Source organism: Lactuca serriola, chromosome 1, assembly GCF_051521515.1.
Source record: "Lactuca serriola cultivar US96UC23 chromosome 1, Lser_US96UC23_V15, whole genome shotgun sequence".
Lineage (NCBI taxonomy): Eukaryota > Viridiplantae > Streptophyta > Magnoliopsida > Asterales > Asteraceae > Lactuca > Lactuca serriola.
In genome coordinates this window covers 207,383,414-207,402,543 of record NC_136408.1, presented here as the reverse complement: position 1 = coordinate 207,402,543, position 19,130 = coordinate 207,383,414, and the positions used below count along the sequence as shown (strand labels likewise).

Sequence of the window (19,130 nt, the reverse complement as noted above, 5' to 3'; positions counted from 1 at the left end):
CGGCTCCGTTCGGGAAACGCGGAAACAATCAACGATGAACCGGATGCCGCCCGAGCATAGACATAGCAAGAAAGAAAAAAAAAACGCACCTAAAACCTAAAAAAACGCAAACGGGCAACGAAAAAGGGGGTGCAACACGAGGACTTCCCAGGGGGTCACCCATCCTAGTACTACTCTCGCCCAAGCACGCTTAACTGCGGAGTTCTGATGGGATCCGGTGCATTAGTGCTGGTATGATCGCACCCGAAATACTATCCATGCTTATTGTTTTTATGTCTTACAAGACGCAGAACGTCGTTTGCTTTCGAACGCGAGGCGTGGGACCCACGTGAGGGATCGGCTCCGTTCGGGAAACGCGGAAACAATCAACGATGAACCGGATGCCGCCCGAGCATCGACATAGCAAGAAAGAAAAAAAAAACGCACCTAAAACCTAAAAAAACGCAAACGGGCAACGAAAAAGGGGGTGCAACACGAGGACTTCCCAGGGGGTCACCCATCCTAGTACTACTCTCGCCCAAGCACGCTTAACTGCGGAGTTCTGATGGGATCCGGTGCATTAGTGCTGGTATGATCGCACCCGAAATACTATCCATGCTTATTGTTTTTATGTCTTACAAGACGCAGAACGTCGTTTGCTTTCGTACGCGAGGCGTGGGACCCACGTGAGGGATCGGCTCCGTTCGGGAAACGCGGAAACAATCAACGATGAACCGGATGCCGCCCGAGCATCGACATAGCAAGAAAGAAAAAAAAAACGCACCTAAAACCTAAAAAAACGCAAACGGGCAACGAAAAAGGGGGTGCAACACGAGGACTTCCCAGGGGGTCACCCATCCTAGTACTACTCTCGCCCAAGCACGCTTAACTGCAGAGTTCTGATGGGATCCGGTGCATTAGTGCTGGTATGATCGCACCCGAAATACTATCCATGCTTATTGTTTTTATGTCTTACAAGACGCAGAACGTCGTTTGCTTTCGAACGCGAGGCGTGGGACCCACGTGAGGGATCGGCTCCGTTCGGGAAACGCGGAAACAATCAACGATGAACCGGATGCCGCCCGAGCATAGACATAGCAAGAAAGAAAAAAAAAACGCACCTAAAACCTAAAAAAACGCAAACGGGCAACGAAAAAGGGGGTGCAACACGAGGACTTCCCAGGGGGTCACCCATCCTAGTACTACTCTCGCCCAAGCACGCTTAACTGCAGAGTTCTGATGGGATCCGGTGCATTAGTGCTGGTATGATCGCACCCGAAATACTATCCATGCTTATTGTTTTTATGTCTTACAAGACGCAGAACGTCGTTTGCTTTCGTACGCTAGGCGTGGGACCCACGTGAGGGATCGGCTCCGTTCGGGAAACGCGGAAACAATCAACGATGAACCGGATGCCGCCCGAGCATAGACATAGCAAGAAAGAAAAAAAAAAACGCACCTAAAACCTAAAAAAACGCAAACGGGCAACGAAAAAGGGGGTGCAACACGAGGACTTCCCAGGGGGTCACCCATCCTAGTACTACTCTCGCCCAAGCACGCTTAACTGCGGAGTTCTGATGGGATCCGGTGCATTAGTGCTGGTATGATCGCACCCGAAATACTATCCATGCTTATTGTTTTTATGTCTTACAAGACGCAGAACGTCGTTTGCTTTCGAACGCGAGGCGTGGGACCCACGTGAGGGATCGGCTCCGTTCGGGAAACGCGGAAACAATCAACGATGAACCGGATGCCGCCCGAGCATCGACATAGCAAGAAAGAAAAAAAAAACGCACCTAAAACCTAAAAAAACGCAAACGGGCAACGAAAAAGGGGGTGCAACACGAGGACTTCCCAGGGGGTCACCCATCCTAGTACTACTCTCGCCCAAGCACGCTTAACTGCGGAGTTCTGATGGGATCCGGTGCATTAGTGCTGGTATGATCGCACCCGAAATACTATCCATGCTTATTGTTTTTATGTCTTACAAGACGCAGAACGTCGTTTGCTTTCGTACGCGAGGCGTGGGACCCACGTGAGGGATCGGCTCCGTTCGGGAAACGCGGAAACAATCAACGATGAACCGGATGCCGCCCGAGCATCGACATAGCAAGAAAGAAAAAAAAAACGCACCTAAAACCTAAAAAAACGCAAACGGGCAACGAAAAAGGGGGTGCAACACGAGGACTTCCCAGGGGGTCACCCATCCTAGTACTACTCTCGCCCAAGCACGCTTAACTGCAGAGTTCTGATGGGATCCGGTGCATTAGTGCTGGTATGATCGCACCCGAAATACTATCCATGCTTATTGTTTTTATGTCTTACAAGACGCAGAACGTCGTTTGCTTTCGAACGCGAGGCGTGGGACCCACGTGAGGGATCGGCTCCGTTCGGGAAACGCGGAAACAATCAACGATGAACCGGATGCCGCCCGAGCATAGACATAGCAAGAAAGAAAAAAAAAACGCACCTAAAACCTAAAAAAACGCAAACGGGCAACGAAAAAGGGGGTGCAACACGAGGACTTCCCAGGGGGTCACCCATCCTAGTACTACTCTCGCCCAAGCACGCTTAACTGCGGAGTTCTGATGGGATCCAGTGCATTAGTGCTGGTATGATCGCACCCGAAATACTATCCATGCTTATTGTTTTTATGTCTTACAAGACGCAGAACGTCGTTTGCTTTCGTACGCGAGGCGTGGGACCCACGTGAGGGATCGGCTCCGTTCGGGAAACGCGGAAACAATCAACGATGAACCGGATGCCGCCCGAGCATCGACATAGCAAGAAAGAAAAAAAAAACGCACCTAAAACCTAAAAAAACGCAAACGGGCAACGAAAAAGGGGGTGCAACACGAGGACTTCCCAGGGGGTCACCCATCCTAGTACTACTCTCGCCCAAGCACGCTTAACTGCGGAGTTCTGATGGGATCCGGTGCATTAGTGCTGGTATGATCGCACCCGAAATACTATCCATGCTTATTGTTTTTATGTCTTACAAGACGCAGAACGTCGTTTGCTTTCGAACGCGAGGCGTGGGACCCACGTGAGGGATCGGCTCCGTTCGGGAAACGCGGAAACAATCAACGATGAACCGGATGCCGCCCGAGCATAGACATAGCAAGAAAGAAAAAAAAAACGCACCTAAAACCTAAAAAAACGCAAACGGGCAACGAAAAAGGGGGTGCAACACGAGGACTTCCCAGGGGGTCACCCATCCTAGTACTACTCTCGCCCAAGCACGCTTAACTGCAGAGTTCTGATGGGATCCGGTGCATTAGTGCTGGTATGATCGCACCCGAAATACTATCCATGCTTATTGTTTTTATGTCTTACAAGACGCAGAACGTCGTTTGCTTTCGTACGCGAGGCGTGGGACCCACGTGAGGGATCGGCTCCGTTCGGGAAACGCGGAAACAATCAACGATGAACCGGATGCCGCCCGAGCATAGACATAGCAAGAAAGAAAAAAAAAACGCACCTAAAACCTAAAAAAACGCAAACGGGCAACGAAAAAGGGGGTGCAACACGAGGACTTCCCAGGGGGTCACCCATCCTAGTACTACTCTCGCCCAAGCACGCTTAACTGCGGAGTTCTGATGGGATCCGGTGCATTAGTGCTGGTATGATCGCACCCGAAATACTATCCATGCTTATTGTTTTTATGTCTTACAAGACGCAGAACGTCGTTTGCTTTCGAACGCGAGGCGTGGGACCCACGTGAGGGATCGGCTCCGTTCGGGAAACGCGGAAACAATCAACGATGAACCGGATGCCGCCCGAGCATCGACATAGCAAGAAAGAAAAAAAAAACGCACCTAAAACCTAAAAAAACGCAAACGGGCAACGAAAAAGGGGGTGCAACACGAGGACTTCCCAGGGGGTCACCCATCCTAGTACTACTCTCGCCCAAGCACGCTTAACTGCGGAGTTCTGATGGGATCCGGTGCATTAGTGCTGGTATGATCGCACCCGAAATACTATCCATGCTTATTGTTTTTATGTCTTACAAGACGCAGAACGTCGTTTGCTTTCGTACGCGAGGCGTGGGACCCACGTGAGGGATCGGCTCCGTTCGGGAAACGCGGAAACAATCAACGATGAACCGGATGCCGCCCGAGCATCGACATAGCAAGAAAGAAAAAAAAAACGCACCTAAAACCTAAAAAAACGCAAACGGGCAACGAAAAAGGGGGTGCAACACGAGGACTTCCCAGGGGGTCACCCATCCTAGTACTACTCTCGCCCAAGCACGCTTAACTGCAGAGTTCTGATGGGATCCGGTGCATTAGTGCTGGTATGATCGCACCCGAAATACTATCCATGCTTATTGTTTTTATGTCTTACAAGACGCAGAACGTCGTTTGCTTTCGAACGCGAGGCGTGGGACCCACGTGAGGGATCGGCTCCGTTCGGGAAACGCGGAAACAATCAACGATGAACCGGATGCCGCCCGAGCATAGACATAGCAAGAAAGAAAAAAAAAACGCACCTAAAACCTAAAAAAACGCAAACGGGCAACGAAAAAGGGGGTGCAACACGAGGACTTCCCAGGGGGTCACCCATCCTAGTACTACTCTCGCCCAAGCACGCTTAACTGCGGAGTTCTGATGGGATCCGGTGCATTAGTGCTGGTATGATCGCACCCGAAATACTATCCATGCTTATTGTTTTTATGTCTTACAAGACGCAGAACGTCGTTTGCTTTCGTACGCGAGACGTGGGACCCACGTGAGGGATCGGCTCCGTTCGGGAAACGCGGAAACAATCAACGATGAACCGGATGCCGCCCGAGCATCGACATAGCAAGAAAGAAAAAAAAACGCACCTAAAACCTAAAAAAACGCAAACGGGCAACGAAAAAGGGGGTGCAACACGAGGACTTCCCAGGGGGTCACCCATCCTAGTACTACTCTCGCCCAAGCACGCTTAACTGCAGAGTTCTGATGGGATCCGGTGCATTAGTGCTGGTATGATCGCACCCGAAATACTATCCATGCTTATTGTTTTTATGTCTTACAAGACGCAGAACGTCGTTTGCTTTCGAACGCGAGGCGTGGGACCCACGTGAGGGATCGGCTCCGTTCGGGAAACGCGGAAACAATCAACGATGAACCAGATGCCGCCCGAGCATCGACATAGCAAGAAAGAAAAAAAAAACGCACCTAAAACCTAAAAAAACGCAAACGGGCAACGAAAAAGGGGGTGCAACACGAGGACTTCCCAGGGGGTCACCCATCCTAGTACTACTCTCGCCCAAGCACGCTTAACTGCAGAGTTCTGATGGGATCCGGTGCATTAGTGCTGGTATGATCGCACCCGAAATACTATCCATGCTTATTGTTTTTATGTCTTACAAGACGCAGAACGTCGTTTGCTTTCGAACGCGAGGCGTGGGACCCACGTGAGGGATCGGCTCCGTTCGGGAAACGCGGAAACAATCAACGATGAACCGGATGCCGCCCGAGCATCGACATAGCAAGAAAGAAAAAAAAAACGCACCTAAAACCTAAAAAAACGCAAACGGGCAACGAAAAAGGGGGTGCAACACGAGGACTTCCCAGGGGGTCACCCATCCTAGTACTACTCTCGCCCAAGCACGCTTAACTGCAGAGTTCTGATGGGATCCGGTGCATTAGTGCTGGTATGATCGCACCCGAAATACTATCCATGCTTATTGTTTTTATGTCTTACAAGACGCAGAACGTCGTTTGCTTTCGAACGCGAGGCGTGGGACCCACGTGAGGGATCGGCTCCGTTCGGGAAACGCGGAAACAATCAACGATGAACCGGATGCCGCCCGAGCATAGACATAGCAAGAAAGAAAAAAAAAACGCACCTAAAACCTAAAAAAACGCAAACGGGCAACGAAAAAGGGGGTGCAACACGAGGACTTCCCAGGGGGTCACCCATCCTAGTACTACTCTCGCCCAAGCACGCTTAACTGCGGAGTTCTGATGGGATCCGGTGCATTAGTGCTGGTATGATCGCACCCGAAATACTATCCATGCTTATTGTTTTTATGTCTTACAAGACGCAGAACGTCGTTTGCTTTCGTACGCGAGGCGTGGGACCCACGTGAGGGATCGGCTCCGTTCGGGAAACGCGGAAACAATCAACGATGAACCGGATGCCGCCCGAGCATAGACATAGCAAGAAAGAAAAAAAAAACGCACCTAAAACCTAAAAAAACGCAAACGGGCAACGAAAAAGGGGGTGCAACACGAGGACTTCCCAGGGGGTCACCCATCCTAGTACTACTCTCGCCCAAGCACGCTTAACTGCAGAGTTCTGATGGGATCCGGTGCATTAGTGCTGGTATGATCGCACCCGAAATACTATCCATGCTTATTGTTTTTATGTCTTACAAGACGCAGAACGTCGTTTGCTTTCGTACGCGAGGCGTGGGACCCACGTGAGGGATCGGCTCCGTTCGGGAAACGCGGAAACAATCAACGATGAACCGGATGCCGCCCGAGCATAGACATAGCAAGAAAGAAAAAAAAAACGCACCTAAAACCTAAAAAAACGCAAACGGGCAACGAAAAAGGGGGTGCAACACGAGGACTTCCCAGGGGGTCACCCATCCTAGTACTACTCTCGCCCAAGCACGCTTAACTGCGGAGTTCTGATGGGATCCGGTGCATTAGTGCTGGTGTGATCGCACCCGAAATACTATCCATGCTTATTGTTTTTATGTCTTACAAGACGCAGAACGTCGTTTGCTTTCGAACGCGAGGCGTGGGACCCACGTGAGGATCGGCTCCGTTCGGGAAACGCGGAAACAATCAACGATGAACCGGATGCCGCCCGAGCATAGACATAGCAAGAAAGAAAAAAAAAACGCACCTAAAACCTAAAAAAACGCAAACGGGCAACGAAAAAGGGGGTGCAACACGAGGACTTCCCAGGGGGTCACCCATCCTAGTACTACTCTCGCCCAAGCACGCTTAACTGCAGAGTTCTGATGGGATCCGGTGCATTAGTGCTGGTATGATCGCACCCGAAATACTATCCATGCTTATTGTTTTTATGTCTTACAAGACGCAGAACGTCGTTTGCTTTCGTACGCGAGGCGTGGGACCCACGTGAGGGATCGGCTCCGTTCGGGAAACGCGGAAACAATCAACGATGAACCGGATGCCGCCCGAGCATAGACATAGCAAGAAAGAAAAAAAAAACGCACCTAAAACCTAAAAAAACGCAAACGGGCAACGAAAAAGGGGGTGCAACACGAGGACTTCCCAGGGGGTCACCCATCCTAGTACTACTCTCGCCCAAGCACGCTTAACTGTGGAGTTCTGATGGGATCCGGTGCATTAGTGCTGGTATGATCGCACCCGAAATACTATCCATGCTTATTGTTTTTATGTCTTACAAGACGCAGAACGTCGTTTGCTTTCGAACGCGAGGCGTGGGACCCACGTGAGGGATCGGCTCCGTTCGGGAAACGCGGAAACAATCAACGATGAACCGGATGCCGCCCGAGCATAGACATAGCAAGAAAGAAAAAAAAAACGCACCTAAAACCTAAAAAAACGCAAACGGGCAACGAAAAAGGGGGTGCAACACGAGGACTTCCCAGGGGGTCACCCATCCTAGTACTACTCTCGCCCAAGCACGCTTAACTGCAGAGTTCTGATGGGATCCGGTGCATTAGTGCTGGTATGATCGCACCCGAAATACTATCCATGCTTATTGTTTTTATGTCTTACAAGACGCAGAACGTCGTTTGCTTTCGAACGCGAGGCGTGGGACCCACGTGAGGGATCGGCTCCGTTCGGGAAACGCGGAAACAATCAACGATGAACCGGATGCCGCCCGAGCATAGACATAGCAAGAAAGAAAAAAAAAACGCACCTAAAACCTAAAAAAACGCAAACGGGCAACGAAAAAGGGGGTGCAACACGAGGACTTCCCAGGGGGTCACCCATCCTAGTACTACTCTCGCCCAAGCACGCTTAACTGCAGAGTTCTGATGGGATCCGGTGCATTAGTGCTGGTATGATCGCACCCGAAATACTATCCATGCTTATTGTTTTTATGTCTTACAAGACGCAGAACGTCGTTTGCTTTCGAACGCGAGGCGTGGGACCCACGTGAGGGATCGGCTCCGTTCGGGAAACGCGGAAACAATCAACGATGAACCGGATGCCGCCCGAGCATAGACATAGCAAGAAAGAAAAAAAAAACGCACCTAAAACCTAAAAAAACGCAAACGGGCAACGAAAAAGGGGGTGCAACACGAGGACTTCCCAGGGGGTCACCCATCCTAGTACTACTCTCGCCCAAGCACGCTTAACTGCGGAGTTCTGATGGGATCCGGTGCATTAGTGCTGGTATGATCGCACCCGAAATACTATCCATGCTTATTGTTTTTATGTCTTACAAGACGCAGAACGTCGTTTGCTTTCGAACGCGAGGCGTGGGACCCACGTGAGGGATAGGCTCCGTTCGGGAAACGCGGAAACAATCAACGATGAACCGGATGCCGCCCGAGCATAGACATAGCAAGAAAGAAAAAAAAAACGCACCTAAAACCTAAAAAAACGCAAACGGGCAACGAAAAAGGGGGTGCAACACGAGGACTTCCCAGGGGGTCACCCATCCTAGTACTACTCTCGCCCAAGCACGCTTAACTGCGGAGTTGTGATGGGATCCGGTGCATTAGTGCTGGTATGATCGCACCCGAAATACTATCCATGCTTATTGTTTTTATGTCTTACAAGACGCAGAACGTCGTTTGCTTTCGAACGCGAGGCGTGGGACCCACGTGAGGGATCGGCTCCGTTCGGGAAACGCGGAAACAATCAACGATGAACCGGATGCCGCCCGAGCATCGACATAGCAAGAAAGAAAAAAAAAACGCACCTAAAACCTAAAAAAACGCAAACGGGCAACGAAAAAGGGGGTGCAACACGAGGACTTCCCAGGGGGTCACCCATCCTAGTACTACTCTCGCCCAAGCACGCTTAACTGCGGAGTTCTGATGGGATCCGGTGCATTAGTGCTGGTATGATCGCACCCGAAATACTATCCATGCTTATTGTTTTTATGTCTTACAAGACGCAGAACGTCGTTTGCTTTCGTACGCGAGGCGTGGGACCCACGTGAGGGATCGGCTCCGTTCGGGAAACGCGGAAACAATCAACGATGAACCGGATGCCGCCCGAGCATCAACATAGCAAGAAAGAAAAAAAAAACGCACCTAAAACCTAAAAAAACGCAAACGGGCAACGAAAAAGGGGGTGCAACACGAGGACTTCCCAGGGGGTCACCCATCCTAGTACTACTCTCGCCCAAGCACGCTTAACTGCGGAGTTCTGATGGGATCCGGTGCATTCGTGCTGGTATGATCGCACCCGAAATACTATCCATGCTTATTGTTTTTATGTCTTACAAGACGCAGAACGTCGTTTGCTTTCGAACGCGAGGCGTGGGACCCACGTGAGGGATCGGCTCCGTTCGGGAAACGCGGAAACAATCAACGATGAACCGGATGCCGCCCGAGCATAGACATAGCAAGAAAGAAAAAAAAAACGCACCTAAAACCTAAAAAAACGCAAACGGGCAACGAAAAAGGGGGTGCAACACGAGGACTTCCCAAGGGGTCACCCATCCTAGTACTACTCTCGCCCAAGCACGCTTAACTGCAGAGTTCTGATGGGATCCGGTGCATTAGTGCTGGTATGATCGCACCCGAAATACTATCCATGCTTATTGTTTTTATGTCTTACAAGACGCAGAACGTCGTTTGCTTTCGAACGCGAGGCGTGGGACCCACGTGAGGGATCGGCTCCGTTCGGGAAACGCGGAAACAATCAACGATGAACCGGATGCCGCCCGAGCATAGACATAGCAAGAAAGAAAAAAAAAAACGCACCTAAAACCTAAAAAAACGCAAACGGGCAACGAAAAAGGGGGTGCAACACGAGGACTTCCCAGGGGGTCACCCATCCTAGTACTACTCTCGCCCAAGCACGCTTAACTGCGGATTTCTGATGGGATCCGGTGCATTTGTGCTGGTATGACCGCACCCGAAATACTATCCATGCTTATTGTTTTTATGTCTTACAAGACGCAGAACGTCGTTTGCTTTCGAACGCGAGGCGTGGGACCCACGTGAGGGATCGGCTCCGTTCGGGAAACGCGGAAACAATCAACGATGAACCGGATGCCGCCCGAGCATCGACATAGCAAGAAAGAAAAAAAAACGCACCTAAAACCTAAAAAAACGCAAACGGGCAACGAAAAAGGGGGTGCAACACGAGGACTTCCCAGGGGGTCACCCATCCTAGTACTACTCTCGCCCAAGCACGCTTAACTGCAGAGTTCTGATGGGATCCGGTGCATTAGTGCTGGTATGATCGCACCCGAAATACTATCCATGCTTATTGTTTTTATGTCTTACAAGACGCAGAACGTCGTTTGCTTTCGTACGCGAGGCGTGGGACCCACGTGAGGGATCGGCTCCGTTCGGGAAACGCGGAAACAATCAACGATGAACCGGATGCCGCCCGAGCATAGACATAGCAAGAAAGAAAAAAAAAACGCACCTAAAACCTAAAAAAACGCAAACGGGCAACGAAAAAGGGGGTGCAACACGAGGACTTCCCAGGGGGTCACCCATCCTAGTACTACTCTCGCCCAAGCACGCTTAACTGCGGAGTTCTGATGGGATCCGGTGCATTAGTGCTGGTATGATCGCACCCGAAATACTATCCATGCTTATTGTTTTTATGTCTTACAAGACGCAGAACGTCGTTTGCTTTCGAACGCGAGGCGTGGGACCCACGTGAGGGATCGGCTCCGTTCGGGAAACGCGGAAACAATCAACGATGAACCGGATGCCGCCCGAGCATAGACATAGCAAGAAAGAAAAAAAAAACGCACCTAAAACCTAAAAAAACGCAAACGGGCAACGAAAAAGGGGGTGCAACACGAGGACTTCCCAGGGGGTCACCCATCCTAGTACTACTCTCGCCCAAGCACGCTTAACTGCGGAGTTCTGATGGGATCCGGTGCATTAGTGCTGGTATGATCGCACCCGAAATACTATCCATGCTTATTGTTTTTATGTCTTACAAGACGCAGAACGTCGTTTGCTTTCGAACGCGAGGCGTGGGACCCACGTGAGGGATCGGCTCCGTTCGGGAAACGCGGAAACAATCAACGATGAACCGGATGCCGCCCGAGCATAGACATAGCAAGAAAGAAAAAAAAAACGCACCTAAAACCTAAAAAAACGCAAACGGGCAACGAAAAAGGGGGTGCAACACGAGGACTTCCCAGGGGGTCACCCATCCTAGTACTACTCTCGCCCAAGCACGCTTAACTGCGGAGTTGTGATGGGATCCGGTGCATTAGTGCTGGTATGATCGCACCCGAAATACTATCCATGCTTATTGTTTTTATGTCTTACAAGACGCAGAACGTCGTTTGCTTTCGAACGCGAGGCGTGGGACCCACGTGAGGGATCGGCTCCGTTCGGGAAACGCGGAAACAATCAACGATGAACCGGATGCCGCCCGAGCATAGACATAGCAAGAAAGAAAAAAAAAAACGCACCTAAAACCTAAAAAAACGCAAACGGGCAACGAAAAAGGGGGTGCAACACGAGGACTTCCCAGGGGGTCACCCATCCTAGTACTACTCTCGCCCAAGCACGCTTAACTGCGGATTTCTGATGGGATCCGGTGCATTTGTGCTGGTATGACCGCACCCGAAATACTATCCATGCTTATTGTTTTTATGTCTTACAAGACGCAGAACGTCGTTTGCTTTCGAACGCGAGGCGTGGGACCCACGTGAGGGATCGGCTCCGTTCGGGAAACGCGGAAACAATCAACGATGAACCGGATGCCGCCCGAGCATCGACATAGCAAGAAAGAAAAAAAAACGCACCTAAAACCTAAAAAAACGCAAACGGGCAACGAAAAAGGGGGTGCAACACGAGGACTTCCCAGGGGGTCACCCATCCTAGTACTACTCTCGCCCAAGCACGCTTAACTGCAGAGTTCTGATGGGATCCGGTGCATTAGTGCTGGTATGATCGCACCCGAAATACTATCCATGCTTATTGTTTTTATGTCTTACAAGACGCAGAACGTCGTTTGCTTTCGTACGCGAGGCGTGGGACCCACGTGAGGGATCGGCTCCGTTCGGGAAACGCGGAAACAATCAACGATGAACCGGATGCCGCCCGAGCATAGACATAGCAAGAAAGAAAAAAAAAACGCACCTAAAACCTAAAAAAACGCAAACGGGCAACGAAAAAGGGGGTGCAACACGAGGACTTCCCAGGGGGTCACCCATCCTAGTACTACTCTCGCCCAAGCACGCTTAACTGCGGAGTTCTGATGGGATCCGGTGCATTAGTGCTGGTATGATCGCACCCGAAATACTATCCATGCTTATTGTTTTTATGTCTTACAAGACGCAGAACGTCGTTTGCTTTCGAACGCGAGGCGTGGGACCCACGTGAGGGATCGGCTCCGTTCGGGAAACGCGGAAACAATCAACGATGAACCGGATGCCGCCCGAGCATAGACATAGCAAGAAAGAAAAAAAAAACGCACCTAAAACCTAAAAAAACGCAAACGGGCAACGAAAAAGGGGGTGCAACACGAGGACTTCCCAGGGGGTCACCCATCCTAGTACTACTCTCGCCCAAGCACGCTTAACTGCGGAGTTCTGATGGGATCCGGTGCATTAGTGCTGGTATGATCGCACCCGAAATACTATCCATGCTTATTGTTTTTATGTCTTACAAGACGCAGAACGTCGTTTGCTTTCGAACGCGAGGCGTGGGACCCACGTGAGGGATCGGCTCCGTTCGGGAAACGCGGAAACAATCAACGATGAACCGGATGCCGCCCGAGCATAGACATAGCAAGAAAGAAAAAAAAAACGCACCTAAAACCTAAAAAAACGCAAACGGGCAACGAAAAAGGGGGTGCAACACGAGGACTTCCCAGGGGGTCACCCATCCTAGTACTACTCTCGCCCAAGCACGCTTAACTGCGGAGTTGTGATGGGATCCGGTGCATTAGTGCTGGTATGATCGCACCCGAAATACTATCCATGCTTATTGTTTTTATGTCTTACAAGACGCAGAACGTCGTTTGCTTTCGAACGCGAGGCGTGGGACCCACGTGAGGGATCGGCTCCGTTCGGGAAACGCGGAAACAATCAACGATGAACCGGATGCCGCCCGAGCATCGACATAGCAAGAAAGAAAAAAAAAACGCACCTAAAACCTAAAAAAACGCAAACGGGCAACGAAAAAGGGGGTGCAACACGAGGACTTCCCAGGGGGTCACCCATCCTAGTACTACTCTCGCCCAAGCACGTTTAACTGCGGAGTTCTGATGGGATCCGGTGCATTAGTGCTGGTATGATCGCACCCGAAATACTATCCATGCTTATTGTTTTTATGTCTTACAAGACGCAGAACGTCGTTTGCTTTCGTACGCGAGGTGTGGGACCCACGTGAGGGATCGGCTCCGTTCGGGAAACGCGGAAACAATCAACGATGAACCGGATGCCGCCCGAGCATAGACATAGCAAGAAAGAAAAAAAAAACGCACCTAAAACCTAAAAAAACGCAAACGGGCAACGAAAAAGGGGGTGCAACACGAGGACTTCCCAGGGGGTCACCCATCCTAGTACTACTCTCGCCCAAGCACGCTTAACTGCGGAGTTCTGATGGGATCCGGTGCATTAGTGCTGGTATGATCGCACCCGAAATACTATCCATGCTTATTGTTTTTATGTCTTACAAGACGCAGAACGTCGTTTGCTTTCGAACGCGAGGCGTGGGACCCACGTGAGGGATCGGCTCCGTTCGGGAAACGCGGAAACAATCAACGATGAACCGGATGCCGCCCGAGCATAGACATAGCAAGAAAGAAAAAAAAAACGCACCTAAAACCTAAAAAAACGCAAACGGGCAACGAAAAAGGGGGTGCAACACGAGGACTTCCCAGGGGGTCACCCATCCTAGTACTACTCTCGCCCAAGCACGCTTAACTGCGGAGTTGTGATGGGATCCGGTGCATTAGTGCTGGTATGATCGCACCCGAAATACTATCCATGCTTATTGTTTTTATGTCTTACAAGACGCAGAACGTCGTTTGCTTTCGAACGCGAGGCGTGGGACCCACGTGAGGGATCGGCTCCGTTCGGGAAACGCGGAAACAATCAACGATGAACCGGATGCCGCCCGAGCATAGACATAGCAAGAAAGAAAAAAAAAACGCACCTAAAACCTAAAAAAACGCAAACGGGCAACGAAAAAGGGGGTGCAACACGAGGACTTCCCAGGGGGTCACCCATCCTAGTACTACTCTCGCCCAAGCACGCTTAACTGCGGAGTTGTGATGGGATCCGGTGCATTAGTGCTGGTATGATCGCACCCGAAATACTATCCATGCTTATTGTTTTTATGTCTTACAAGACGCAGAACGTCGTTTGCTTTCGAACGCGAGGCGTGGGACCCACGTGAGGGATCGGCTCCGTTCGGGAAACGCGGAAACAATCAACGATGAACCGGATGCCGCCCGAGCATCGACATAGCAAGAAAGAAAAAAAAAACGCACCTAAAACCTAAAAAAACGCAAACGGGCAACGAAAAAGGGGGTGCAACACGAGGACTTCCCAGGGGGTCACCCATCCTAGTACTACTCTCGCCCAAGCACGCTTAACTGCGGAGTTCTGATGGGATCCGGTGCATTAGTGCTGGTATGATCGCACCCGAAATACTATCCATGCTTATTGTTTTTATGTCTTACAAGACGCAGAACGTCGTTTGCTTTCGTACGCGAGGCGTGGGACCCACGTGAGGGATCGGCTCCGTTCGGGAAACGCGGAAACAATCAACGATGAACCGGATGCCGCCCGAGCATCAACATAGCAAGAAAGAAAAAAAAAACGCACCTAAAACCTAAAAAAACGCAAACGGGCAACGAAAAAGGGGGTGCAACACGAGGACTTCCCAGGGGGTCACCCATCCTAGTACTACTCTCGCCCAAGCACGCTTAACTGCGGAGTTCTGATGGGATCCGGTGCATTAGTGCTGGTATGATCGCACCCGAAATACTATCCATGCTTATTGTTTTTATGTCTTACAAGACGCAGAACGTCGTTTGCTTTCGAACGCGAGGCGTGGGACCCACGTGAGGGATCGGCTCCGTTCGGGAAACGCGGAAACAATCAACGATGAACCGGATGCCGCCCGAGCATAGACATAGCAAGAAAGAAAAAAAAAACGCACCTAAAACCTAAAAAAACGCAAACGGGCAACGAAAAAGGGGGTGCAACACGAGGACTTCCCAGGGGGTCACCCATCCTAGTACTACTCTCGCCCAAGCACGCTTAACTGCGGAGTTCTGATGGGATCCGGTGCATTAGTGCTGGTATGATCGCACCCGAAATACTATCCATGCTTATTGTTTTTATGTCTTACAAGACGCAGAACGTCGTTTGCTTTCGAACGCGAGGCGTGGGACCCACGTGAGGGATCGGCTCCGTTCGGGAAACGCGGAAACAATCAACGATGAACCGGATGCCGCCCGAGCATAGACATAGCAAGAAAGAAAAAAAAAACGCACCTAAAACCTAAAAAAACGCAAACGGGCAACGAAAAAGGGGGTGCAACACGAGGACTTCCCAGGGGGTCACCCATCCTAGTACTACTCTCGCCCAAGCACGCTTAACTGCGGAGTTGTGATGGGATCCGGTGCATTAGTGCTGGTATGATCGCACCCGAAATACTATCCATGCTTATTGTTTTTATGTCTTACAAGACGCAGAACGTCGTTTGCTTTCGAACGCGAGGCGTGGGACCCACGTGAGGGATCGGCTCCGTTCGGGAAACGCGGAAACAATCAACGATGAACCGGATGCCGCCCGAGCATCGACATAGCAAGAAAGAAAAAAAAAACGCACCTAAAACCTAAAAAAACGCAAACGGGCAACGAAAAAGGGGGTGCAACACGAGGACTTCCCAGGGGGTCACCCATCCTAGTACTACTCTCGCCCAAGCACGCTTAACTGCGGAGTTCTGATGGGATCCGGTGCATTAGTGCTGGTATGATCGCACCCGAAATACTATCCATGCTTATTGTTTTTATGTCTTACAAGACGCAGAACGTCGTTTGCTTTCGAACGCGAGGCGTGGGACCCACGTGAGGGATCGGCTCCGTTCGGGAAACGCGGAAACAATCAACGATGAACCGGATGCCGCCCGAGCATAGACATAGCAAGAAAGAAAAAAAAAACGCACCTAAAACCTAAAAAAACGCAAACGGGCAACGAAAAAGGGGGTGCAACACGAGGACTTCCCAGGGGGTCACCCATCCTAGTACTACTCTCGCCCAAGCACGCTTAACTGCGGAGTTGTGATGGGATCCGGTGCATTAGTGCTGGTATGATCGCACCCGAAATACTATCCATGCTTATTGTTTTTATGTCTTACAAGACGCAGAACGTCGTTTGCTTTCGAACGCGAGGCGTGGGACCCACGTGAGGGATCGGCTCCGTTCGGGAAACGCGGAAACAATCAACGATGAACCGGATGCCGCCCGAGCATCGACATAGCAAGAAAGAAAAAAAAAACGCACCTAAAACCTAAAAAAACGCAAACGGGCAACGAAAAAGGGGGTGCAACACGAGGACTTCCCAGGGGGTCACCCATCCTAGTACTACTCTCGCCCAAGCACGCTTAACTGCGGAGTTCTGATGGGATCCGGTGCATTAGTGCTGGTATGATCGCACCCGAAATACTATCCATGCTTATTGTTTTTATGTCTTACAAGACGCAGAACGTCGTTTGCTTTCGTACGCGAGGCGTGGGACCCACGTGAGGGATCGGCTCCGTTCGGGAAACGCGGAAACAATCAACGATGAACCGGATGCCGCCCGAGCATCAACATAGCAAGAAAGAAAAAAAAAACGCACCTAAAACCTAAAAAAACGCAAACGGGCAACGAAAAAGGGGGTGCAACACGAGGACTTCCCAGGGGGTCACCCATCCTAGTACTACTCTCGCCCAAGCACGCTTAACTGCGGAGTTCTGATGGGATCCGGTGCATTAGTGCTGGTATGATCGCACCCGAAATACTATCCATGCTTATTGTTTTTATGTCTTACAAGACGCAGAACGTCGTTTGCTTTCGAACGCGAGGCGTGGGACCCACGTGAGGGATCGGCTCCGTTCGGGAAACGCGGAAACAATCAACGATGAACCGGATGCCGCCCGAGCATAGACATAGCAAGAAAGAAAAAAAAAACGCACCTAAAACCTAAAAAAACGCAAACGGGCAACGAAAAAGGGGGTGCAACACGAGGACTTCCCAAGGGGTCACCCATCCTAGTACTACTCTCGCCCAAGCACGCTTAACTGCAGAGTTCTGATGGGATCCGGTGCATTAGTGCTGGTATGATCGCACCCGAAATACTATCCATGCTTATTGTTTTTATGTCTTACAAGACGCAGAACGTCGTTTGCTTTCGAACGCGAGGCGTGGGACCCACGTGAGGGATCGGCTCCGTTCGGGAAACGCGGAAACAATCAACGATGAACCGGATGCCGCCCGAGCATAGACATAGCAAGAAAGAAAAAAAAAACGCACCTAAAACCTAAAAAAACGCAAACGGGCAACGAAAAAGGGGGTGCAACACGAGGACTTCCCAGGGGGTCACCCATCCTAGTACTACTCTCGCCCAAGCACGCTTAACTGCGGATTTCTGATGGGATCCGGTGCATTTGTGCTGGTATGACCGCACCCGAAATACTATCCATGCTTATTGTTTTTATGTCTTACAAGACGCAGAACGTCGTTTGCTTTCGAACGCGAGGCGTGGGACCCACGTGAGGGATCGGCTCCGTTCGGGAAACGCGGAAACAATCAACGATGAACCGGATGCCGCCCGAGCATCGACATAGCAAGAAAGAAAAAAAAACGCACCTAAAACCTAAAAAAACGCAAACGGGCAACGAAAAAGGGGGTGCAACACGAGGACTTCCCAGGGGGTCACCCATCCTAGTACTACTCTCGCCCAAGCACGCTTAACTGCAGAGTTCTGATGGGATCCGGTGCATTAGTGCTGGTATGATCGCACCCGAAATACTATCCATGCTTATTGTTTTTATGTCTTACAAGACGCAGAACGTCGTTTGCTTTCGTACGCGAGGCGTGGGACCCACGTGAGGGATCGGCTCCGTTCGGGAAACGCGGAAACAATCAACGATGAACCGGATGCCGCCCGAGCATCGACAAAGCAAGAAAGAAAAAAAAAACGCACCTAAAACCTAAAAAAACGCAAACGGGCAACGAAAAAGGGGGTGCAACACGAGGACTTCCCAGGGGGTCACCCATCCTAGTACTACTCTCGCCCAAGCACGCTTAACTGCGGAGTTCTGATGGGATCCGGTGCATTAGTGCTGGTATGATCGCACCCGAAATACTATCCATGCTTATTGTTTTTATGTCTTACAAGACGCAGAACGTCGTTTGCTTTCGTACGCGAGGCGTGGGACCCACGTGAGGGATCGGCTCCGTTCGGGAAACGCGGAAACAATCAACGATGAACCGGATGCCGCCCGAGCATCGACATAGCAAGAAAGAAAAAAAAAACGCACCTAAAACCTAAAAAAACGCAAACGGGCAACGAAAAAGGGGGTGCAACACGAGGACTTCCCAGGGGGTCACCCATCCTAGTACTACTCTCGCCCAAGCACGCTTAACTGCGGAGTTGTGATGGGATCCGGTGCATTAGTGCTGGTATGATCGCACCCGAAATACTATCCATGCTTATTGTTTTTATGTCTTACAAGACGCAGAACGTCGTTTGCTTTCGAACGCGAGGCGTGGGACCCACGTGAGGGATCGGCTCCGTTCGGGAAACGCGGAAACAATCAACGATGAACCGGATGCCGCCCGAGCATAGACATAGCAAGAAAGAAAAAAAAAACGCACCTAAAACCTAAAAAAACGCAAACGGGCAACGAAAAAGGGGGTGCAACACGAGGACTTCCCAGGAGGTCACCCATCCTAGTACTACTCTCGCCCAAGCACGCTTAACTGCGGAGTTCTGATGGGATCCGGTGCATTAGTGCTGGTATGATCGCACCCGAAATACTATCCATG

The 19,130-nt window shown here is 50.7% G+C and overlaps 57 non-coding genes across 57 annotated transcripts; all 57 read right to left on the bottom strand.

Moving 5' to 3' along the window:
• Nucleotides 1-126: 126 nt before the first annotated feature.
• On the bottom strand, nt 127-245 carry LOC145081622 (5S ribosomal RNA). The gene has a single exon (XR_013696170.1). It is a non-coding gene; the product is annotated as a 5S ribosomal RNA (ribosomal RNA).
• A 218-nt stretch (nt 246-463) lies between these two features.
• Nucleotides 464-582, bottom strand: LOC145081621 (5S ribosomal RNA). Its single transcript, XR_013696169.1, has one exon. It is a non-coding gene; the product is annotated as a 5S ribosomal RNA (ribosomal RNA).
• Nucleotides 583-800: 218 nt separating this feature from the next.
• Nucleotides 801-919, bottom strand: LOC145083595 (5S ribosomal RNA). Its single transcript, XR_013698064.1, has one exon. It is a non-coding gene; the product is annotated as a 5S ribosomal RNA (ribosomal RNA).
• Nucleotides 920-1,137: 218 nt separating this feature from the next.
• LOC145083594 (5S ribosomal RNA) lies at nt 1,138-1,256 on the bottom strand. Its single transcript, XR_013698063.1, has one exon. It is a non-coding gene; the product is annotated as a 5S ribosomal RNA (ribosomal RNA).
• A 219-nt stretch (nt 1,257-1,475) lies between these two features.
• On the bottom strand, nt 1,476-1,594 carry LOC145081618 (5S ribosomal RNA). Its single transcript, XR_013696167.1, has one exon. It is a non-coding gene; the product is annotated as a 5S ribosomal RNA (ribosomal RNA).
• A 218-nt stretch (nt 1,595-1,812) lies between these two features.
• LOC145081617 (5S ribosomal RNA) lies at nt 1,813-1,931 on the bottom strand. The gene has a single exon (XR_013696166.1). It is a non-coding gene; the product is annotated as a 5S ribosomal RNA (ribosomal RNA).
• A 218-nt stretch (nt 1,932-2,149) lies between these two features.
• On the bottom strand, nt 2,150-2,268 carry LOC145083593 (5S ribosomal RNA). The gene has a single exon (XR_013698062.1). It is a non-coding gene; the product is annotated as a 5S ribosomal RNA (ribosomal RNA).
• A 218-nt stretch (nt 2,269-2,486) lies between these two features.
• LOC145083327 (5S ribosomal RNA) lies at nt 2,487-2,605 on the bottom strand. Its single transcript, XR_013697802.1, has one exon. It is a non-coding gene; the product is annotated as a 5S ribosomal RNA (ribosomal RNA).
• Nucleotides 2,606-2,823: 218 nt separating this feature from the next.
• On the bottom strand, nt 2,824-2,942 carry LOC145081616 (5S ribosomal RNA). Its single transcript, XR_013696165.1, has one exon. It is a non-coding gene; the product is annotated as a 5S ribosomal RNA (ribosomal RNA).
• Nucleotides 2,943-3,160: 218 nt separating this feature from the next.
• On the bottom strand, nt 3,161-3,279 carry LOC145083592 (5S ribosomal RNA). Its single transcript, XR_013698061.1, has one exon. It is a non-coding gene; the product is annotated as a 5S ribosomal RNA (ribosomal RNA).
• A 218-nt stretch (nt 3,280-3,497) lies between these two features.
• LOC145081615 (5S ribosomal RNA) lies at nt 3,498-3,616 on the bottom strand. Its single transcript, XR_013696164.1, has one exon. It is a non-coding gene; the product is annotated as a 5S ribosomal RNA (ribosomal RNA).
• A 218-nt stretch (nt 3,617-3,834) lies between these two features.
• LOC145081614 (5S ribosomal RNA) lies at nt 3,835-3,953 on the bottom strand. Its single transcript, XR_013696163.1, has one exon. It is a non-coding gene; the product is annotated as a 5S ribosomal RNA (ribosomal RNA).
• A 218-nt stretch (nt 3,954-4,171) lies between these two features.
• Nucleotides 4,172-4,290, bottom strand: LOC145083590 (5S ribosomal RNA). Its single transcript, XR_013698059.1, has one exon. It is a non-coding gene; the product is annotated as a 5S ribosomal RNA (ribosomal RNA).
• Nucleotides 4,291-4,508: 218 nt separating this feature from the next.
• LOC145081613 (5S ribosomal RNA) lies at nt 4,509-4,627 on the bottom strand. Its single transcript, XR_013696162.1, has one exon. It is a non-coding gene; the product is annotated as a 5S ribosomal RNA (ribosomal RNA).
• Nucleotides 4,628-4,844: 217 nt separating this feature from the next.
• On the bottom strand, nt 4,845-4,963 carry LOC145083589 (5S ribosomal RNA). Its single transcript, XR_013698058.1, has one exon. It is a non-coding gene; the product is annotated as a 5S ribosomal RNA (ribosomal RNA).
• Nucleotides 4,964-5,181: 218 nt separating this feature from the next.
• Nucleotides 5,182-5,300, bottom strand: LOC145083588 (5S ribosomal RNA). Its single transcript, XR_013698057.1, has one exon. It is a non-coding gene; the product is annotated as a 5S ribosomal RNA (ribosomal RNA).
• A 218-nt stretch (nt 5,301-5,518) lies between these two features.
• On the bottom strand, nt 5,519-5,637 carry LOC145083587 (5S ribosomal RNA). The gene has a single exon (XR_013698056.1). It is a non-coding gene; the product is annotated as a 5S ribosomal RNA (ribosomal RNA).
• Nucleotides 5,638-5,855: 218 nt separating this feature from the next.
• LOC145081612 (5S ribosomal RNA) lies at nt 5,856-5,974 on the bottom strand. The gene has a single exon (XR_013696161.1). It is a non-coding gene; the product is annotated as a 5S ribosomal RNA (ribosomal RNA).
• A 218-nt stretch (nt 5,975-6,192) lies between these two features.
• Nucleotides 6,193-6,311, bottom strand: LOC145083586 (5S ribosomal RNA). The gene has a single exon (XR_013698055.1). It is a non-coding gene; the product is annotated as a 5S ribosomal RNA (ribosomal RNA).
• A 218-nt stretch (nt 6,312-6,529) lies between these two features.
• LOC145083435 (5S ribosomal RNA) lies at nt 6,530-6,648 on the bottom strand. Its single transcript, XR_013697912.1, has one exon. It is a non-coding gene; the product is annotated as a 5S ribosomal RNA (ribosomal RNA).
• Nucleotides 6,649-6,865: 217 nt separating this feature from the next.
• LOC145083585 (5S ribosomal RNA) lies at nt 6,866-6,984 on the bottom strand. Its single transcript, XR_013698054.1, has one exon. It is a non-coding gene; the product is annotated as a 5S ribosomal RNA (ribosomal RNA).
• Nucleotides 6,985-7,202: 218 nt separating this feature from the next.
• LOC145083760 (5S ribosomal RNA) lies at nt 7,203-7,321 on the bottom strand. The gene has a single exon (XR_013698221.1). It is a non-coding gene; the product is annotated as a 5S ribosomal RNA (ribosomal RNA).
• Nucleotides 7,322-7,539: 218 nt separating this feature from the next.
• On the bottom strand, nt 7,540-7,658 carry LOC145083584 (5S ribosomal RNA). Its single transcript, XR_013698053.1, has one exon. It is a non-coding gene; the product is annotated as a 5S ribosomal RNA (ribosomal RNA).
• A 218-nt stretch (nt 7,659-7,876) lies between these two features.
• LOC145083582 (5S ribosomal RNA) lies at nt 7,877-7,995 on the bottom strand. Its single transcript, XR_013698052.1, has one exon. It is a non-coding gene; the product is annotated as a 5S ribosomal RNA (ribosomal RNA).
• Nucleotides 7,996-8,213: 218 nt separating this feature from the next.
• On the bottom strand, nt 8,214-8,332 carry LOC145081611 (5S ribosomal RNA). Its single transcript, XR_013696160.1, has one exon. It is a non-coding gene; the product is annotated as a 5S ribosomal RNA (ribosomal RNA).
• A 218-nt stretch (nt 8,333-8,550) lies between these two features.
• Nucleotides 8,551-8,669, bottom strand: LOC145085229 (5S ribosomal RNA). Its single transcript, XR_013699639.1, has one exon. It is a non-coding gene; the product is annotated as a 5S ribosomal RNA (ribosomal RNA).
• A 218-nt stretch (nt 8,670-8,887) lies between these two features.
• On the bottom strand, nt 8,888-9,006 carry LOC145081610 (5S ribosomal RNA). The gene has a single exon (XR_013696159.1). It is a non-coding gene; the product is annotated as a 5S ribosomal RNA (ribosomal RNA).
• Nucleotides 9,007-9,224: 218 nt separating this feature from the next.
• LOC145081697 (5S ribosomal RNA) lies at nt 9,225-9,343 on the bottom strand. The gene has a single exon (XR_013696241.1). It is a non-coding gene; the product is annotated as a 5S ribosomal RNA (ribosomal RNA).
• A 218-nt stretch (nt 9,344-9,561) lies between these two features.
• On the bottom strand, nt 9,562-9,680 carry LOC145083970 (5S ribosomal RNA). Its single transcript, XR_013698429.1, has one exon. It is a non-coding gene; the product is annotated as a 5S ribosomal RNA (ribosomal RNA).
• Nucleotides 9,681-9,899: 219 nt separating this feature from the next.
• On the bottom strand, nt 9,900-10,018 carry LOC145085103 (5S ribosomal RNA). Its single transcript, XR_013699517.1, has one exon. It is a non-coding gene; the product is annotated as a 5S ribosomal RNA (ribosomal RNA).
• Nucleotides 10,019-10,235: 217 nt separating this feature from the next.
• Nucleotides 10,236-10,354, bottom strand: LOC145083581 (5S ribosomal RNA). The gene has a single exon (XR_013698051.1). It is a non-coding gene; the product is annotated as a 5S ribosomal RNA (ribosomal RNA).
• Nucleotides 10,355-10,572: 218 nt separating this feature from the next.
• LOC145081609 (5S ribosomal RNA) lies at nt 10,573-10,691 on the bottom strand. Its single transcript, XR_013696158.1, has one exon. It is a non-coding gene; the product is annotated as a 5S ribosomal RNA (ribosomal RNA).
• A 218-nt stretch (nt 10,692-10,909) lies between these two features.
• On the bottom strand, nt 10,910-11,028 carry LOC145081607 (5S ribosomal RNA). Its single transcript, XR_013696156.1, has one exon. It is a non-coding gene; the product is annotated as a 5S ribosomal RNA (ribosomal RNA).
• Nucleotides 11,029-11,246: 218 nt separating this feature from the next.
• On the bottom strand, nt 11,247-11,365 carry LOC145085228 (5S ribosomal RNA). The gene has a single exon (XR_013699638.1). It is a non-coding gene; the product is annotated as a 5S ribosomal RNA (ribosomal RNA).
• A 219-nt stretch (nt 11,366-11,584) lies between these two features.
• Nucleotides 11,585-11,703, bottom strand: LOC145085102 (5S ribosomal RNA). Its single transcript, XR_013699516.1, has one exon. It is a non-coding gene; the product is annotated as a 5S ribosomal RNA (ribosomal RNA).
• Nucleotides 11,704-11,920: 217 nt separating this feature from the next.
• Nucleotides 11,921-12,039, bottom strand: LOC145083580 (5S ribosomal RNA). The gene has a single exon (XR_013698050.1). It is a non-coding gene; the product is annotated as a 5S ribosomal RNA (ribosomal RNA).
• Nucleotides 12,040-12,257: 218 nt separating this feature from the next.
• On the bottom strand, nt 12,258-12,376 carry LOC145081606 (5S ribosomal RNA). The gene has a single exon (XR_013696155.1). It is a non-coding gene; the product is annotated as a 5S ribosomal RNA (ribosomal RNA).
• A 218-nt stretch (nt 12,377-12,594) lies between these two features.
• LOC145081605 (5S ribosomal RNA) lies at nt 12,595-12,713 on the bottom strand. Its single transcript, XR_013696154.1, has one exon. It is a non-coding gene; the product is annotated as a 5S ribosomal RNA (ribosomal RNA).
• Nucleotides 12,714-12,931: 218 nt separating this feature from the next.
• LOC145085227 (5S ribosomal RNA) lies at nt 12,932-13,050 on the bottom strand. Its single transcript, XR_013699637.1, has one exon. It is a non-coding gene; the product is annotated as a 5S ribosomal RNA (ribosomal RNA).
• A 218-nt stretch (nt 13,051-13,268) lies between these two features.
• LOC145083246 (5S ribosomal RNA) lies at nt 13,269-13,387 on the bottom strand. Its single transcript, XR_013697725.1, has one exon. It is a non-coding gene; the product is annotated as a 5S ribosomal RNA (ribosomal RNA).
• Nucleotides 13,388-13,605: 218 nt separating this feature from the next.
• LOC145081604 (5S ribosomal RNA) lies at nt 13,606-13,724 on the bottom strand. The gene has a single exon (XR_013696153.1). It is a non-coding gene; the product is annotated as a 5S ribosomal RNA (ribosomal RNA).
• Nucleotides 13,725-13,942: 218 nt separating this feature from the next.
• LOC145085225 (5S ribosomal RNA) lies at nt 13,943-14,061 on the bottom strand. Its single transcript, XR_013699635.1, has one exon. It is a non-coding gene; the product is annotated as a 5S ribosomal RNA (ribosomal RNA).
• A 218-nt stretch (nt 14,062-14,279) lies between these two features.
• LOC145085224 (5S ribosomal RNA) lies at nt 14,280-14,398 on the bottom strand. Its single transcript, XR_013699634.1, has one exon. It is a non-coding gene; the product is annotated as a 5S ribosomal RNA (ribosomal RNA).
• Nucleotides 14,399-14,616: 218 nt separating this feature from the next.
• On the bottom strand, nt 14,617-14,735 carry LOC145081603 (5S ribosomal RNA). The gene has a single exon (XR_013696152.1). It is a non-coding gene; the product is annotated as a 5S ribosomal RNA (ribosomal RNA).
• A 218-nt stretch (nt 14,736-14,953) lies between these two features.
• Nucleotides 14,954-15,072, bottom strand: LOC145081602 (5S ribosomal RNA). Its single transcript, XR_013696151.1, has one exon. It is a non-coding gene; the product is annotated as a 5S ribosomal RNA (ribosomal RNA).
• A 218-nt stretch (nt 15,073-15,290) lies between these two features.
• Nucleotides 15,291-15,409, bottom strand: LOC145081601 (5S ribosomal RNA). The gene has a single exon (XR_013696150.1). It is a non-coding gene; the product is annotated as a 5S ribosomal RNA (ribosomal RNA).
• Nucleotides 15,410-15,627: 218 nt separating this feature from the next.
• On the bottom strand, nt 15,628-15,746 carry LOC145085223 (5S ribosomal RNA). Its single transcript, XR_013699633.1, has one exon. It is a non-coding gene; the product is annotated as a 5S ribosomal RNA (ribosomal RNA).
• A 218-nt stretch (nt 15,747-15,964) lies between these two features.
• Nucleotides 15,965-16,083, bottom strand: LOC145081600 (5S ribosomal RNA). The gene has a single exon (XR_013696149.1). It is a non-coding gene; the product is annotated as a 5S ribosomal RNA (ribosomal RNA).
• Nucleotides 16,084-16,301: 218 nt separating this feature from the next.
• On the bottom strand, nt 16,302-16,420 carry LOC145085222 (5S ribosomal RNA). Its single transcript, XR_013699632.1, has one exon. It is a non-coding gene; the product is annotated as a 5S ribosomal RNA (ribosomal RNA).
• Nucleotides 16,421-16,638: 218 nt separating this feature from the next.
• On the bottom strand, nt 16,639-16,757 carry LOC145081599 (5S ribosomal RNA). Its single transcript, XR_013696148.1, has one exon. It is a non-coding gene; the product is annotated as a 5S ribosomal RNA (ribosomal RNA).
• Nucleotides 16,758-16,975: 218 nt separating this feature from the next.
• LOC145081598 (5S ribosomal RNA) lies at nt 16,976-17,094 on the bottom strand. Its single transcript, XR_013696147.1, has one exon. It is a non-coding gene; the product is annotated as a 5S ribosomal RNA (ribosomal RNA).
• Nucleotides 17,095-17,312: 218 nt separating this feature from the next.
• LOC145083968 (5S ribosomal RNA) lies at nt 17,313-17,431 on the bottom strand. The gene has a single exon (XR_013698428.1). It is a non-coding gene; the product is annotated as a 5S ribosomal RNA (ribosomal RNA).
• Nucleotides 17,432-17,649: 218 nt separating this feature from the next.
• LOC145085101 (5S ribosomal RNA) lies at nt 17,650-17,768 on the bottom strand. Its single transcript, XR_013699515.1, has one exon. It is a non-coding gene; the product is annotated as a 5S ribosomal RNA (ribosomal RNA).
• Nucleotides 17,769-17,985: 217 nt separating this feature from the next.
• LOC145083578 (5S ribosomal RNA) lies at nt 17,986-18,104 on the bottom strand. The gene has a single exon (XR_013698048.1). It is a non-coding gene; the product is annotated as a 5S ribosomal RNA (ribosomal RNA).
• A 218-nt stretch (nt 18,105-18,322) lies between these two features.
• LOC145081596 (5S ribosomal RNA) lies at nt 18,323-18,441 on the bottom strand. The gene has a single exon (XR_013696145.1). It is a non-coding gene; the product is annotated as a 5S ribosomal RNA (ribosomal RNA).
• Nucleotides 18,442-18,659: 218 nt separating this feature from the next.
• On the bottom strand, nt 18,660-18,778 carry LOC145085221 (5S ribosomal RNA). Its single transcript, XR_013699631.1, has one exon. It is a non-coding gene; the product is annotated as a 5S ribosomal RNA (ribosomal RNA).
• Nucleotides 18,779-18,996: 218 nt separating this feature from the next.
• On the bottom strand, nt 18,997-19,115 carry LOC145081168 (5S ribosomal RNA). Its single transcript, XR_013695734.1, has one exon. It is a non-coding gene; the product is annotated as a 5S ribosomal RNA (ribosomal RNA).
• Between the last annotated feature and the right edge of the window lie 15 nt (nt 19,116-19,130).